We start from the raw sequence: 14,612 nt of genomic DNA, 5'->3' as shown, positions 1-14,612 counted from the left end.
AGCGCCTCCCCACGGGATCCCCTGCCAGGGCTGGATGCTGCGGCCTGGGTGGGCAGGATCCAGCAGCTATGGCTGCAGGGGAATGGACCAATCAACTGTGGATGCAGGGGAGGGGCCAATCAGGAAGTGGACCTGCTCTTCAAAAATCCAGGCCATTTCCTGTAACAGTATTTGAAAAAAATCCTCCAGGTCAGAGGATGGAGGCCCAAAAAAGAGGCACTGTCCTGGAAAAACAGGTTGTATGGTAACCCTACTGTAGTATCTGAGTGTGCCTCAAACTTCATCTTCACAACATCCCTGTGAGGTGATGGGGTTCTATTATCCCCATTTTACAGATGGGGAATTTAGGTATATACAGATTAAGGTAAACTAATTTTGGGCACCCAATTAGAGACATTTAGGACCTGATTTTTCAGAATACTTAGCATTCTGTGGCACTTTAGATGTTCAAATCACAGCTACCAATGACTTCTGAAAATCAGACTCCAGGGTATCCAGTTGGGCACCCAGAAAATGGGGAACAAACAATTAGTGACCACCTGTGAAATGTTTGATTTAAGTTATATGTCCTGCATCACACAGGAACTATTTGTTGGTAATGCAGAATCTGGCTCCCTATCCCAAAGCTTTATTGACTCTACAGTGCTAACAGGATTAAAAAAAGTAAAGGAAACTTATTTATTTAAAATCATCAGATACCTCCAGGAAGCAGAGATGCAGCATAAGAAGGTGCAATGTTCAGAGTGATGTGTCTGATCATAAATACCACTTATAATAATTCTGAAATGCTGTGCTTTCCAGTGATTTCTGATGAGACCAGTTTTACAGCCCTAATCAGCCTCCTGAGGCTGTCAAAAAGGAAACTTTCTTGCAGACAATTAAAAAAAAAATAATGGCCCTTTTTTCTGTAAATAGTGGTAGCAATAAGCATTTTCTTCACATTTGACTGTAATTTTGTCATTAAATTCATGTTAAATGTCACTCTGGCAGTTTCATGTTTTTATATTGGTTTGCAATGGATGTCAGTAAAGACTTAGGGCAAGAGTCACAAGAAGGACTTAGGCTGAGTATTGCAGCATCTCCGCACCTAACTTTTAGCCTCTGAGACGCCTTATGGAATTCACAAATTACAGCTCTGAGTGAGGCTCCCAGGCTCCCCATACAATGCATGGGGAGAGTTAGGTGTGTAAGAAAGGTGCCACAGAAGCCAGTTTGCTGAACAGGGAACTGCTTGAGTTAGCCACTAGGAAATGTCAAGGAAAAGAGTCAAATGTGTCTTAGGACCTACCACTCAAAGGGAGTTAGGTACCTCTGTCCAGCCCAGATTTAGGCATCTATCTCAACTTGGGATTCACAATCCTGAACTTGCTCCTAGAGTTAGGGATGACCTGACTCAGGTTCCTTTCTCAAGAGAAAATAAGGAGAATGAGAAACCCTGTTCCTTCTTATTCTGAATAACTCAGGGGTTAGCACATTCAGGTAGGCTGTGGGAGATGTGGGTTCAAATCCTGATTTCACCTCATACAGCGCAAGGACTTGCACCAAGATCTCCCACTCTGCTATAATACATTCTGGGTTGCAGTTTTCTTAATCTCTCCTGTTCAGACTGGTCCACTTTATGCAAAATACTTATTTCAGCACCTCCTGAATCAGGCCCCACAGGAGAAAGAGGCAGAAGAATTATAGTTTATTAATCCAGCAGGAGGTTAGGTGTGCACATGCTCACCAGCAAAAATCTTGGCACCTTGGGAACTTTACCAGCAGAAATGTAGGCACCTAGGAACTTCAAGTACTTACAGGGGAAGGTGGCAAGTGACTGGTGGTTTTGTGATTGCCAGTGGCACCAAATGTTGGATTAAGGTGTCTAAAATGACAGTTAGGCTCCTAAATCCCCCTTATGCATCTACCCTTAGTTCCCTGAAAGCAATTGTCTACATATGAGCAGTTACAGATTCATGATTCTGTTGTGCATATGCAATGGTATATGCTTTAGATTTTACTCAGGTATAATCAAATGGGATATTTTAATAGTAACACTTCATAATATTTACTCTGTATGGATAATATACAGTGTCCTTCTCATTTTTATGGGTGTTTCTATTTCTACAGTAAAATATGAATTGAGTATTCTTACATAGTCACATTCAAAAAGGGCCTAAATTCCAGATTTAGTATTCACCCCCCTTCAGCTGCCATGTTTTGGCCTCTGGGCATGTGCACTGCTGCCTCATTCTAGACATCTGGGTACCTAAGCCCCAGTGCAATTCCAAGGCCGGGGGGAAGAGAAGTGCTGCCCTGTCTGACTGGGGGAGAGGAGGAGTGGCATATGTGGCAGTGTAGCTCTGTCCTCATACCTTTTTATCAGGGACCCTGGTTCAAGATCCTTCACTTAACTGGATGAGGAGAAGGGATTTGAACAGGGAGGTGGTGCCTTATAGATGAGTACCCTAACCAGTGGGATAAATAAATAAAAGATTCATTGGGCAAGAGGGCAAATGTAGCATAAGATTGACTCCATAGCTTTGTCTTTTAATAGTGTTAGTTAGAATCCTTGTGGGTGAGACTGAATGAGTTGTAAAAAGAGGTGAAGAGCTTGTCTATTTTAGCAAATATGGGGTTGGTAGAGGGCAAAGTTAAGGTGTCATGGGCAACTTTAACTGCGGTTGTCAAAAGTTTGAATTTTGCTCACCTCAACATTTTACAAGGGGACGACATACTACCCAGCAACTTTAATTCTGCATTAATGTAGCTTTCTGCTATTCAATTATTTATTCAAAGTGGAAGAGCTTCAACAGAAGAGACTGAGGGTGACCTACGCATGCAACGCCATACTTTAGTGGTGAGAGCACATGCCTATAAGGGGGCAGATTCCTCTTCAAATCTCTTCTCCTTGTCAGCCAGAAAAGGGACATAAACCAATGGTCTCCCTCATTCCATCCTAACCACTAGACTAAAAGTGTTGAGGAGGTCCTTGTTGGCCACCTCCTCCCAGCTTCTTACAAAGAAACACTTTAGGTGTTTTACTCCAAGAGATGGTTTACAGCTGAGAATCCCAAACAGAGATAGGTGTCTCCTGCCAGCCCAGATTTAGGTGCCTAACTCCCTGAGTGGGGCAAGACTTAGTGCATACCCCTCTACTTGGCATCTCTCATTGCTAGCTTAGGCAGGGAGTTGCTGAGAATGCTGACTTTTGTGAATCCTATTTTGAAGTGGCTATCTCTCTCCATTCATTGTGTAGGAAGCATGAGCACTTAACTCAAGTTTTGTGAATCTCAGTGGTTTTTCTAGACATTGCAACACCTAAGTCCCTTTGTGCATCTAGTCCTTACTGTTTAGGTAAATCTCTGTGTCGGTTCAAAGTTTCCATCATTTTCTTAAAGTAGTTAAATCACTGTTTTCCAAAGCAAGTAAGAATTTTCTCACAGATAAAAAGGATATTTAACATTCCTTTTGGTTCTCAGTAATTTGCAATAACTTTTGAGCAATATTCTTAGGACTAAAGCACCTAACATAACAAAATATGACAAAGACCCTTGTGTGGTGTTGTCTCAATTGCATAGGCTTGGGTTTCCACGGAGTCTAGAGGTAGTTGGGTTTTCAACCTGCCACTGAATTGCAATCCATTGGAAATTGGAAAACTAACTCTCTTTGGTTCCTTTGAAAATCTCAAGTATACAGACTATAGTTCTAGGTTATTAAATTTTACCCCCACTCTGCTACTAAGAGCAGTAATAGGTAAACCAGGAATGCATCTGACTGTCTCAAAAGGTTAACTTTGTCTTCTGGCATAAAATGAATACAAGTGCTCAACAAAAAGTGAATGAATAAATTTGGTCTCAAGAGGAGTTTTAAAATGCTAGCAACTGGCATGGCCAATAGATGTGCTATGCAATTGGGGAAAGGAGGAATTTAGAGAGGGAAAGAAAATACCTTATGGAAAGAAAGGGAAAAAAAGACTCATTGTACTGTACAAACACAAATGTTGACTTGAATAGGAATGTTTTGCTTTGGGAATAATTTACTATCTTTCTTGAAGTTAGCAGCACTAAAGTTGCATTGGTTTGGTTAGCTGGGGAAAAAATGGGTCACTGCATTGATCTGTTCATTTGTGTTTGCAATGTCATGAGAGAACTATTCTTTTAGGAGTGAATAGACTTTTCAGAAATTATAATCTTATGCGCTGGTCCTGGTTTTGTTAAAATCAATGGAAATTTTGTCACTGATTTCTGTGAGATGAGGATCAGACCAACTGTGTGTGTGAGAGAGTGAGCAACAAAGAAACCCTGCTAGGTTTGTGCGCAAGATGCAAAAACCCTGCCAGCTTCATGTGTTTGTGCGTGAGGTGCAGAAATCCTGCCAACATCTCATTCTCAGCCAGATGCTTCAGTGTACTGGAAATAATAACAGAATACAGAAGCTGCACTCATAATTGTGTTTTGCCAGAAGCAATTGAGCCATTAGTTGTGTTAAAATACTGAAACTAAAAATGAATTAAGCAAAATGATTACCTGCTACCTCAGCCTGTTAAGAGTCCTGAAATGTCTCTTTTTAAAATGACACTCTGGAATGCCGTGACCCCACTCAAAGAAAAGCCCATCCGAATTTGACTACTTTTTTTCCCCTTTCCTCACCATTTTCTTTGAGTACACATCCCTTCAGTAGCTGGAGTTCTTATTGTGTAACCCACATGCTTATACTTCAGCACTTGATTTTTTACATACAAAAAAAGTGAGAGAAGCAATGAGAAGGAGACACAGATTTTAGTTGAATCCACCATGTCTTTGCAAACAGTAAGACAGAGCAACTTGGAGCTACATTTAGGTACCTAACTGCCCTGCGGGTGCCTAAGCCCAACATTTAGGCACCACTATCATTCACAAAACTCATGCTCAGTGGTCACCTAATTCTGTAGGCACGTAAAGCCCCTAGGTGCTTATGTTTTTACTAGCAAAGTCCCCGAGGCACCTACATTTCTGCTGCTGGGCATGCATAAAGTGTTGACATTGCAGAGCAGCTCAGTGCCAAACTCTGAGGGATTCAAAAATTAGGCATTCCTCAGCTGCCCTCTCCTGTGGGGCCAATTAGTAGGCGTGCTCAAAGATTACCTCGGAGCTGAAGTGGAAGTGCCCCTTTATACCTCAAAGCCCAGTTATTAGAACACTCATCTAGGATATGGACAACAAAGGTTCAAATCCCCACTCTGCTTGATTCAGAGGCAGGATTTACCCCAGGTGAATCCACAACCATTAGGAGATTCTAGGTGGGGTTCTCTCCTGCTGAAATCATTCCACTTTGTATGAAATAATTCAATAATCATTAGGCCAAAGAACAAGTGAGAATGACCATAGCCCAGTGATTGAAGCTCTCACTCTGGAGTTGGGAGCCCTGGTTTCAAGACCCTGCTCTGAATCAGGCAGAGTGAGTGATCTAGCCACTAGCTGTAAGTACAGGCTCCTCCTCCTTGTTTTTTCTTGAGAAAGGACTGACCTGGCTTAAGTACCTAACTCCAAGAGAGGGTTCACGGCTATGAATTCTGTTGCACCTCCCTCCAATCCATACTTAGGCGCCTTACGGGAAGAGGCTTAAGCCACACCCCTCTCCTTGGCATTTCCTGCTGACTGACAAAGGCATTTCCCCGCTCAGATTGCTGGCTTCTATATATCCCTTTTTTAGGCACCTAGTTCTCCTGATGCATTATATAGGAAGCCTAGTTGCCTATGGTATGTCTCCACTGTTATTAAAACCCCAAAGCTGGACTGTGCCAGCTGAGTCAGACTCACAGGGTCTGTTTAATTGTAGATGTTAGGGCACAGGCTGGAGCCTAGGCTCTAGGACCCTGCGAGGTGGGGGGATTCCAAAGCTCAGGCTGGAGCCCAAGCCCGAACACCACAGTTGGACAGCCCCGCGAGTCTGAGCCCTGTGAGGCCAAGTCAGCAGGCTTGGCCCAGCCACAGGCATCTAATTGCAGTGTAGACATACCCTAACTCGGTATTGTGAATTCCACTAGGCAGCAGGGAATGCAATGCCCAAGTCTCCCATGTGAATCTAGCCCTGAGTTAAGAGAGCCCAGAAACATCAGTAAGTAGGGCGTGGTAATTACTGGACATTCTAGGTAGCTGCTTCTGAAGCTGTATAGAAAATCTCCATTAAGGGCAACATTTGCCATCTGAAAGCTGTACCAATCAGAGCTTGGGGGTAGGGGAGGCAAGAAGGCTATAAATTTGTGAGTTGGAGCCAGCCCTGTGAAGTCAGTGGTTGATTAATTAAGGTTAAGGTATGTGTCTGCTGTGAAAACTGCGTCCCAATACCTGTACCATGTTGGATACAGGCTGTGGATTCCCAGTGCTGCTAGAAACTTACAAGACAGGCAGCTATTGTCTTGGGGAAATGTAATTGCTGCTGGCTGTAAGGATGTTTGCACTGTTTTGCTTAGATGATTCTGGAGTGTTTGAAGGGGATTAATAAGCTGCCATTCTTTTTAGACTCTGGAGAATCCAGGTGCTGCATACATTTTGAGGCAATGCTATAGGGACTGAGAAATTACCCCCGTGAGATCAAAGGGGAACATGTTTGTATGTGTGTACCCAAGTCTAAAAGTGTCAAACCCTTGCCCAGAAATATATGTAACAGCAGCAAAATGGGAAAGCTGAATAAAATCCACCAAGAAATTTGCTGCCTAATTGGTTTTGTTAAAAAAAATTCTAAGTAATCCAAATACTATTTACCACTGTTTTTTATGTTATTTTGTTTACTAAGAAATTGTATCCCACTTTGAAGCTGATTGGGAACTGTTAACGCCTACATTCAGGGATTTGCATACCATAGCTCTGATCCTTAACTCTGTGTAATACTTTTTTGAATAGACAGTACTCTGGCCAGTGGCTCAGCATAGACATACGCTAAAGTTCAGTAAAATGGGAGTGTAATAGTTGTATAATACTACCTTAGCGAACACACACTCTTGCCCATTACAATTGTTTGTTTATACAGCTAGCAGCACTGTGATGTTGTACCTATGCAATGCAGTGTGGGCAGTAGAATACACAGGCTGCCCAGAAAATGGGCATGGACAGAGAGAAACAGTAGCGTGTTCCTTTAGAGACAGTGGTAGGACCATTTATAGAGCTTGAAACAACCCAGATTACATTGGCCAATGAGCCATGTGGTTAATATTATTTGTGGAAGACAGGTTTCTGCACTAATGTGGACCAAAGCTTGCCATCTCCCTATCAGATCTAGTGGTCCTAGTGGCCTGTGTATTACAGCTTTGTGGTGTTCATTTTTCTGTCAGTGGCACAGTTTGGTTAGCTACTTTGCCAGCCTGTAAGGGGCCAGTTTTGCCACCCATTCTGCTCCAATGCCTGTGGAATACAGGGCCTATCATTCCATGTTCTGGAAGCACATCAACTCCTGCGTCCAAGGGTGGCTGATGCCCTCAGCTGTATCTGCTTTTTCTTTTGCAGAAGTTGTAGTCTCCCTCTACACTCTACCATGGATCTAATGCACTGCAGAAACTCTACCTTCCCATGAATGCCCAGTGGTGGTGTGACATGTTTTTCATGGGTCAGTAGAGTGCCATTTAATTGATGCACATTTTTTAGTACATTACTTGTTCCTGCACACACTTTTTTTTTGTTTTAATTTTAATTTTATTTTACATTGTTTGGGAGGATCAGACACCCCATCCTCTGTCTGACACATTTTCCTATGTCTCCCTCAGACATCACCATTCAAACCGTGTTCAGCAGAAAAGAAATATCCACCAAACTGCAAAGGCAAAGGACTTGGTACTGTGCACCTGATCATTTCTGTATCCCTAAGGGAATGTAACTTGTCCTGTGACTAGTCAGTGAGGCCCAGCTGGAGTGCAGAGTATGCACTGTCTGCTAAAGTACTGCAAAGACTGCCACAAAAATGACTTGGGAAAGCGGCAGGGGGTGGGGGTGAGAACTCCTTAGATCATGTGAAGGCATCCAGTGTAACAAAGCTGGATACACAGATGCTCAGATACCACATGCATGGAAAGGGTTTGAGATGCTGCTGGCATGCTTTGCAAAAGAGAGAACGAGGTACAGGGTAAACATGACAATGGTACATCATAGGGGAGAGGGAGAGAGACAGACTATTATTGATTGATGAATGAAATAAATGACAAGGGATTGCCTTGTAATATTTTAGAATATGGGCAGATGTGTGAATTTAGGTTTCTGGGTAGCACAATGAAAATTGAGGCATCATGACAACTGCTTTGCTGTCTGCAATTATTAAATCTAGTAATAATTAGAAGAAATCACATGTGACAAATGTTAATTCGCTACTAGAAAGTGCTCAGATACTGTGGAGATGAGGATGGTACAAGAACCTATATACAATAGAAGTGTGAAAGCACTAGAGTTATGTTTATTAATTCCATGTTATGTTTATTACTTCCTCTGTTTTTGAAGAGCCCAATAATAACAAATAGCTTTGTCCCTGCCAGCTGGTATATGGGATCTTGGGGAGCAATTACCACACAGGTGGGGTGCCAATTAATTTCTTTATTAAAGGAAAAAGGAAGTGGTGGGAATTTAACAATGAAATACGATGGGATGGGGTGTATGGGGTGTTTACAATAGACAATGATGGGGGGGGTTTCTTCTAGTAAATGGGATGGGGGTTTCAATAGTGGGGTACAATACAGTGGGGTACAATACAGTTGATAACCAATTAACACTGAAGTATAAATGTAACAGGTAGCTAACAATTTCTATGTAAAGAGTGTGTCACAGCAGCATATAACCAACTAACAGTATGGGTAAAATGGGTTAAATAACCAACAACTTTAGGTAAAAATGTGTCACAGTGGTGTAAATGTAAAATGTGAGGTGTGTTAGAGAGAAAAGGGGTAACCAATGGGGTTTTATGCTAGAAAGAGAGAGAGCAGACAGGCTGTAAGTTTAAACAGCAGAGAGGAAGAGAGAGAGAGAGAAAGTGGTAGAGAAGTGAGGTTGGGGGATGGGGGAAGAGGAGCACGTGGTGGAGGGAGATTTAAACTCAGGGAGACACAGAACAGTCAGGCTGCAAGTTTAAACAGCAGAGAGACAGTTATACAAAACACAGCAAAATCTTATCTATGATTTAACTTAACCAAAACTACACAAATTAGCAAGTAACAAAACACAATGCAACAATTCTTTAAGCCTAACTTACAGGGTACAATGCAAGCAATTTTCTAAACCTAACTTAACTACAGCTATGCAAAATGAAATTACAACTTATCTAGACTAAAGGACAAAATCTAACCTAATGGGTGCACCTTATACTAGGGGTAGTTCCAGAGGGCAGAGTGGTGTGTGCCCAGGATACAGCTCCAAGGGGGGAGGGGGATTTAACTAGTGGTGGCTGCAAGTGAGGGGGTGGGGGGTGGCTGCAAGCTGGCAGCCCAGGATACAGTCCAGGAAGGCACAGGCTTATTTCTAGCAGCAAAGGCGCTGCAAAGCAAGAAACAGATTACAGATACAGACCAAGGAGTTTAAGAGAGGTTTTAAGACACAGACCAAGGTTTAGCTTGAGTCTGTGTGCTGGGGAAACAGAGCCAGCAGCTAAAGTAATAAAAGTATAGAAAGTTTCACAGAGGGATTCTTACCAGTCCCCAAGGCAGCAGCAAAGGCAGAAGCAGCAACAACATCAGAAGAAGCAAGGAGGGCTCGGTACGGTCTTGATAATCAGGAGGTCTCTCAGGCAGCAATTCGTTCTTCGTGGGGGGGGAGGGGTCAAAAACGGGGGTACGCTCAAAAATAAAACGAGAGCAGAGAAAGGACCCCCCAAAACCCCTGGCTGATCAGACCAGGTAGCAATGCAGGAACCTTTTCTGATGTTTGTTTCAAAAATGCCTGTTCTTAAAGGCAATCTCAGGCAGTTTCCCCACCTGTCCCTGATAGGCTCCTTTTGTCACAGGGGAGGAGATACAGGGAAAAACTGCAGGTGAGCATAGAGACGTGCCTGGGCAGAGTCCTGGACCATAGGCGTGAGTTCCCACTTCTGGACTCAAAAGCACATGAGGCCTATGACTCATGCCCAGGATCTCAAAAACACATTAGGTCTTGCAGCTCTGGACATTGCCTACCCTACACCGAGCCCAGGTTTAACAATGTGATAACAGGACCAACCCTTTGAACAGGGCAGTGGTCCCACTTAGCACGCAGCACAAGTGACCATCCCTTTGAGAAGGGCAATGGCTCTTGGTAAACAACTTAAGGGGCCCTCCATTTGAGAAGGGCAGTGGCCCTGGTAAACAACTTAACAGCCAGGGAGGGGCGGCCACAGGAAGAGAACAAAAACAAAATGGAGTAAGGGGACAGCTGTAAGAAACAAAATGGAATAGGGGGAAAGCTGTAACAGACAAGCTTCAATAAACCATAGCATAGATGTGGTTTGGATCATGTGACCTTCACATAATTTAAGAAGGATCACCACCATTGCCTTTTGAAGGAAGAGACAAATGTTTCCCCAGAGGTACCTGAACAACCTTCTAATGGGGAGCATCTTCTTAGGAATATGTTTGCTTACAGTATATTATGCAATCACCCAATGTCTCTGTATATTGCATAGACTTCCAGACAGTGTGAGGTCTCTGGGGAACAAAGTGGAGAAAGCTGGAACTTGAGCTGTGTGGAAGTCTTTTTGCATCTGTAATTTAACATAATGAAAGCAAGGAAGTAATGTAACGTAAATGGTTAAAGTGGATTTATACAGGAGGGGAAGCTCTGGGCACACCAGCCAAAGAGAAGGGGGGATGTTATTGTGCTGCTCCCCCAAGGCAGGGATAGGAGAGGAAACTCCTCCCTACTGTTGTCAGAAGAGGAGGACCACAACTCCATCCAGCCCCCCTCTTACTTTAATTCCTGTATCATATTGTACTATATACACCCACAAGCATTTCACAGTGGGATTTATATTTTTGAATCAAATTGTGTGGTAAAACTAACAGTTTGCTCAGAGGATTTAGAAAAGTAGTTTTGTTGTGTTTATCCAAACTGCTTTTCACTAAGTGTGGTGAAATTTCTAAGCTCCTTCATTAAATTCTAGGAAGACTTTCCCAGATGAAATCCTCATAGGCACTTTTCCGATATCCTTACTTTTATAGAGTGACAGATATTTTGGTGTAAGAAAGTATTTGATCTGAAAGGATTTTTTTTTAACATAGAAAGCATGATGAGGGATTACTAATGTTATGTAGACTTATGTGTCTTTTTACAGGTGGTTGAGACAGTTGATAAATTAAATAAAATGGCATAATGTGAAACTATTTGGGAAAAAATGTGTTAGAGAAATGATGCTTTGGAACAAATACCAGATGGTGTCTTGTTCAAATTCTAGTTTTCCTTTTCCTTATTTCCATCTAATTTCAAAAGGATGAAGTATTCTTCACATCCTCTCCAAATGCTGTGTGTTGCTTCACGCGGGGGTTGAAATTCAATGACAAATGAAGTCATGTCTGTATAACAGGCCAGCTGATAGCACTGCTATTATAAAGGTTACCTGACACTTCTCATTATAAGACCGTGTTTTCAGTTGTGTATAACTTTGCCAAGCTTTAATCAGTTTGGCTGAAATTTTGCATGGCAAGTATATGATGCAAGCTGATTGTTTGGTTAGGTGGGGGTTTTTGTTTGTGTTGTTTTTTGTTTAAATTACATTTTAAATGGTTCAGCTGTTTAAGAATGAGGGTAGGAGAAAATACATTGTTTTGCCCATGTTTAAAAAATAAAAATAAAAAAATGCTTGTGACCATTTCTCTGAACAGCTATTGTGTCCTCATACTTTGGAGCAAGACCTCGCTTACAGACAGCCCCCCAACCTGAAGCAAATACTCACTAGCAACTACAGACTACACCACAGAAACACTAACCCAGGAACCAATCCCTGTAACAAACCCCTTTGCCTTCTCTGTCCACATATCTTCTCTAGCGACACCATCATAGGACCCAGCCACACCATCAGAGGCTCATTCACCTGCACATCTACTAATGTGATATGTGCCAGCAAGGCCAATACAGTGGCCAAACTGGGCAGTCTCTATGTAAAAGAATAAATGGACACAAATCAGACATCAGGAATGGTAACACACAAAAAACAGACTTCAAAGAGAGACTGCAGAACTGCAATTCATTTGCAAACTTAACACCATCAATTGGGGCTTGAATAGGGACTGGAAGTGGCTAGCTGACTACAAAAGCAATTTTCCCTCTCTTAGTATTGACACCTCCTCATCAATTATTCGGAGTGGACTACATCCTCTCTGACTAAATTGGCCTTCAACATTGGTTCTCCACTTGTAAGGTTACTCCCTTCTCTTCATGTGCCAATATATATTTATGCCTGTATCTGTAATTTTCACTCCCTCCATCTGAAGAAGTGAGGTTTTTTTAATCCATAAAGGCTTATGTCCAAATAAATGTTAGTCTTTAAGACTCCTCATTGTTTCTGAGAAAAAAAAAACACACACACACACACGTAAACTCAATACTCTGTAAATAGAACTGCAATGGATTTCAACAAAAACCAAAATTTACTGGACCATACTCTGCTCTCAACAATACCTTTGCAACTCAGCTGACACACGTGGGAGTGCCACCAACGCAAAAGAGAACAGAACTTAGCTGGCTGTGCCTTGTCGATAATATGTGAAAAATGATCATGCCACATCTGTGCATTTGTGAACTCAAAGGTTACGAAGATGGAATGCTTTCATTTTATGTTCATTTTTAGTGAAGATACATAAGATAGAGTAGAGGTAAGCTATAGAAAAAAAGACGTTTGTGTGCTTGTGGTTACATCCCGATAAAGATGAGCTGAGCTTCAAGGCATTTCCCAGGGCCCTAATAAAACAGCCAATTTAATATAAAGATTATGGGCAAATTTTTCCTACTCCATATAGATTCAGGAGTTTAATTCTAGGTACCCAAGCATTAAACAGTTGGCCTGGACAGTTAGATTCTGGCAACCCCAGCTTGTGAGCATCAAAGCGGGGAAGAGGACTGTAGCAGGGTGGACACCTGCTCCGGCCTGGAAGGGCCTGAGATAGCCCAGGGAGCAGGCATTGTGAAGGCTGAGCTGATTGGGGGAAGTGGCTGCAGCTGGGGCCACGCCCCAAACAGACTCAGCAGGCCCTATAAAGGCAGGGAGCCAGGAGCTCAGGCCAGAGTCTCTCTCTGTGTTCAGGGAGAGAAGGGCCTGGCTGCAGGGAGCTAGACAGGGTACCTGTAGTGGAGTAGGACTGGGGAAAGGCTGGGGAGCTCCAGCCTGGATAACCCCAGGCTGCGGCCTGGTAGGAGGCCAAGGGGTACTGGGGGTTGCAGAGGGCAGCCCAGGGCTAGTCCAAGGCAGCAGGTCCGAACCCTCCTTGCCAGTGATGAGTGGCCTATACTGCAGTCTGCCCCAGGGAGCGGGAGCTAGTTGGTGACTGGCAGTGGCCTAGTACTGAGGCAAGGTGGGGATAGTGAGTGGGTGTTCCCCAGGGAGGGGAGACCCTAGTACTGAGGGGTGTACTGCCAGGGGGGAGTACCCAGAGCAAGGGGCACCGGGGTCCTGGGAGGGACATGGGCCAGAAGTAGGGACAAGGCGGATCACCGGCCTGCAGAGGGCGCTCCAGACGCTGGACGAGCTGATTCCCCGAAGCAACCAGTAGGGGGCACCACAGGGGTGAGTCTGCACCCTTACAAGGACACAGGAAGCCACTCCCTTAAGTGTACTCCCTAAGGAAGCAGTCAGGTGGTCAGATTGTGGCTGCTCTTTGAGTGGACACACAAGGCAAGGGCAGAACATAAGGAGCTCTCTCCCCCCGGAGTACCCATTGGAATGGTAGTGCTTCAACTCCCTGTGTGCAGGCGGCAGTCAGCTTAATGCAGCTTCAGGAGCGGCATGCTCCAGAGGGACACATCAGTGTGGGATGGCAGCATGCACAAGGCCCAACCCCATTCTGCCCCCACCGGTGTGCAGAGGCTGACACTGGCTGGAGGGTACAGCTATGTCCACACTACAAGCTTAGGGGTGCGATTCCCCTGCTCACAAACACATACTTGCACTAGCTCTCAGTGTGTATTTGTGCAGGGGAATCACACCCCTAGTTCGTAGCATAGTCATGGCCTAAAACGAGCAGTGGTACTGCCCCTCCTGTTTCCAAATGAAAATTTGTTCCCACAGATATGTAAGAGCTACGTACCCATCACACACAGATTGGCCTACTGTGGGTGCACAAATGTGAAGCTCTGCAGGCTCTGAGTGGGCATCGGCACATTGATGTGTGTGCTGCTGTCCCACCCGGCTTAGAAAAGCTGGCCCCATGTGTTCTTATAGTAAGGTACAAAATGCAAGTGGTAACCTAGTGAGCCATGATTTAATGTACCACTTGTCTCTGAACTTCACTTGATATATTTATTTGCTGTTTAGCATGTCACAACTATTTGAAAACCAATAAAAACCTGCACATGATTTTTCTATTGTGACACGTCCGCTGTTTTCTGAAGAGAAGTCACTGGTGTAGGTGATATTGTTATTCATCTCTTTCCCCTTCTAAGTGCCAGGTATTTACTCACATATTTCATCAATACATTTTTTCATTAAGTCCTCTT

Source organism: Malaclemys terrapin, chromosome 11, assembly GCF_027887155.1.
Source record: "Malaclemys terrapin pileata isolate rMalTer1 chromosome 11, rMalTer1.hap1, whole genome shotgun sequence".
Taxonomy (NCBI): domain Eukaryota; kingdom Metazoa; phylum Chordata; order Testudines; family Emydidae; genus Malaclemys; species Malaclemys terrapin.
The sequence above is the reverse complement of the archived record's forward strand: the minus strand, read 5'-3'. Positions refer to the sequence as shown.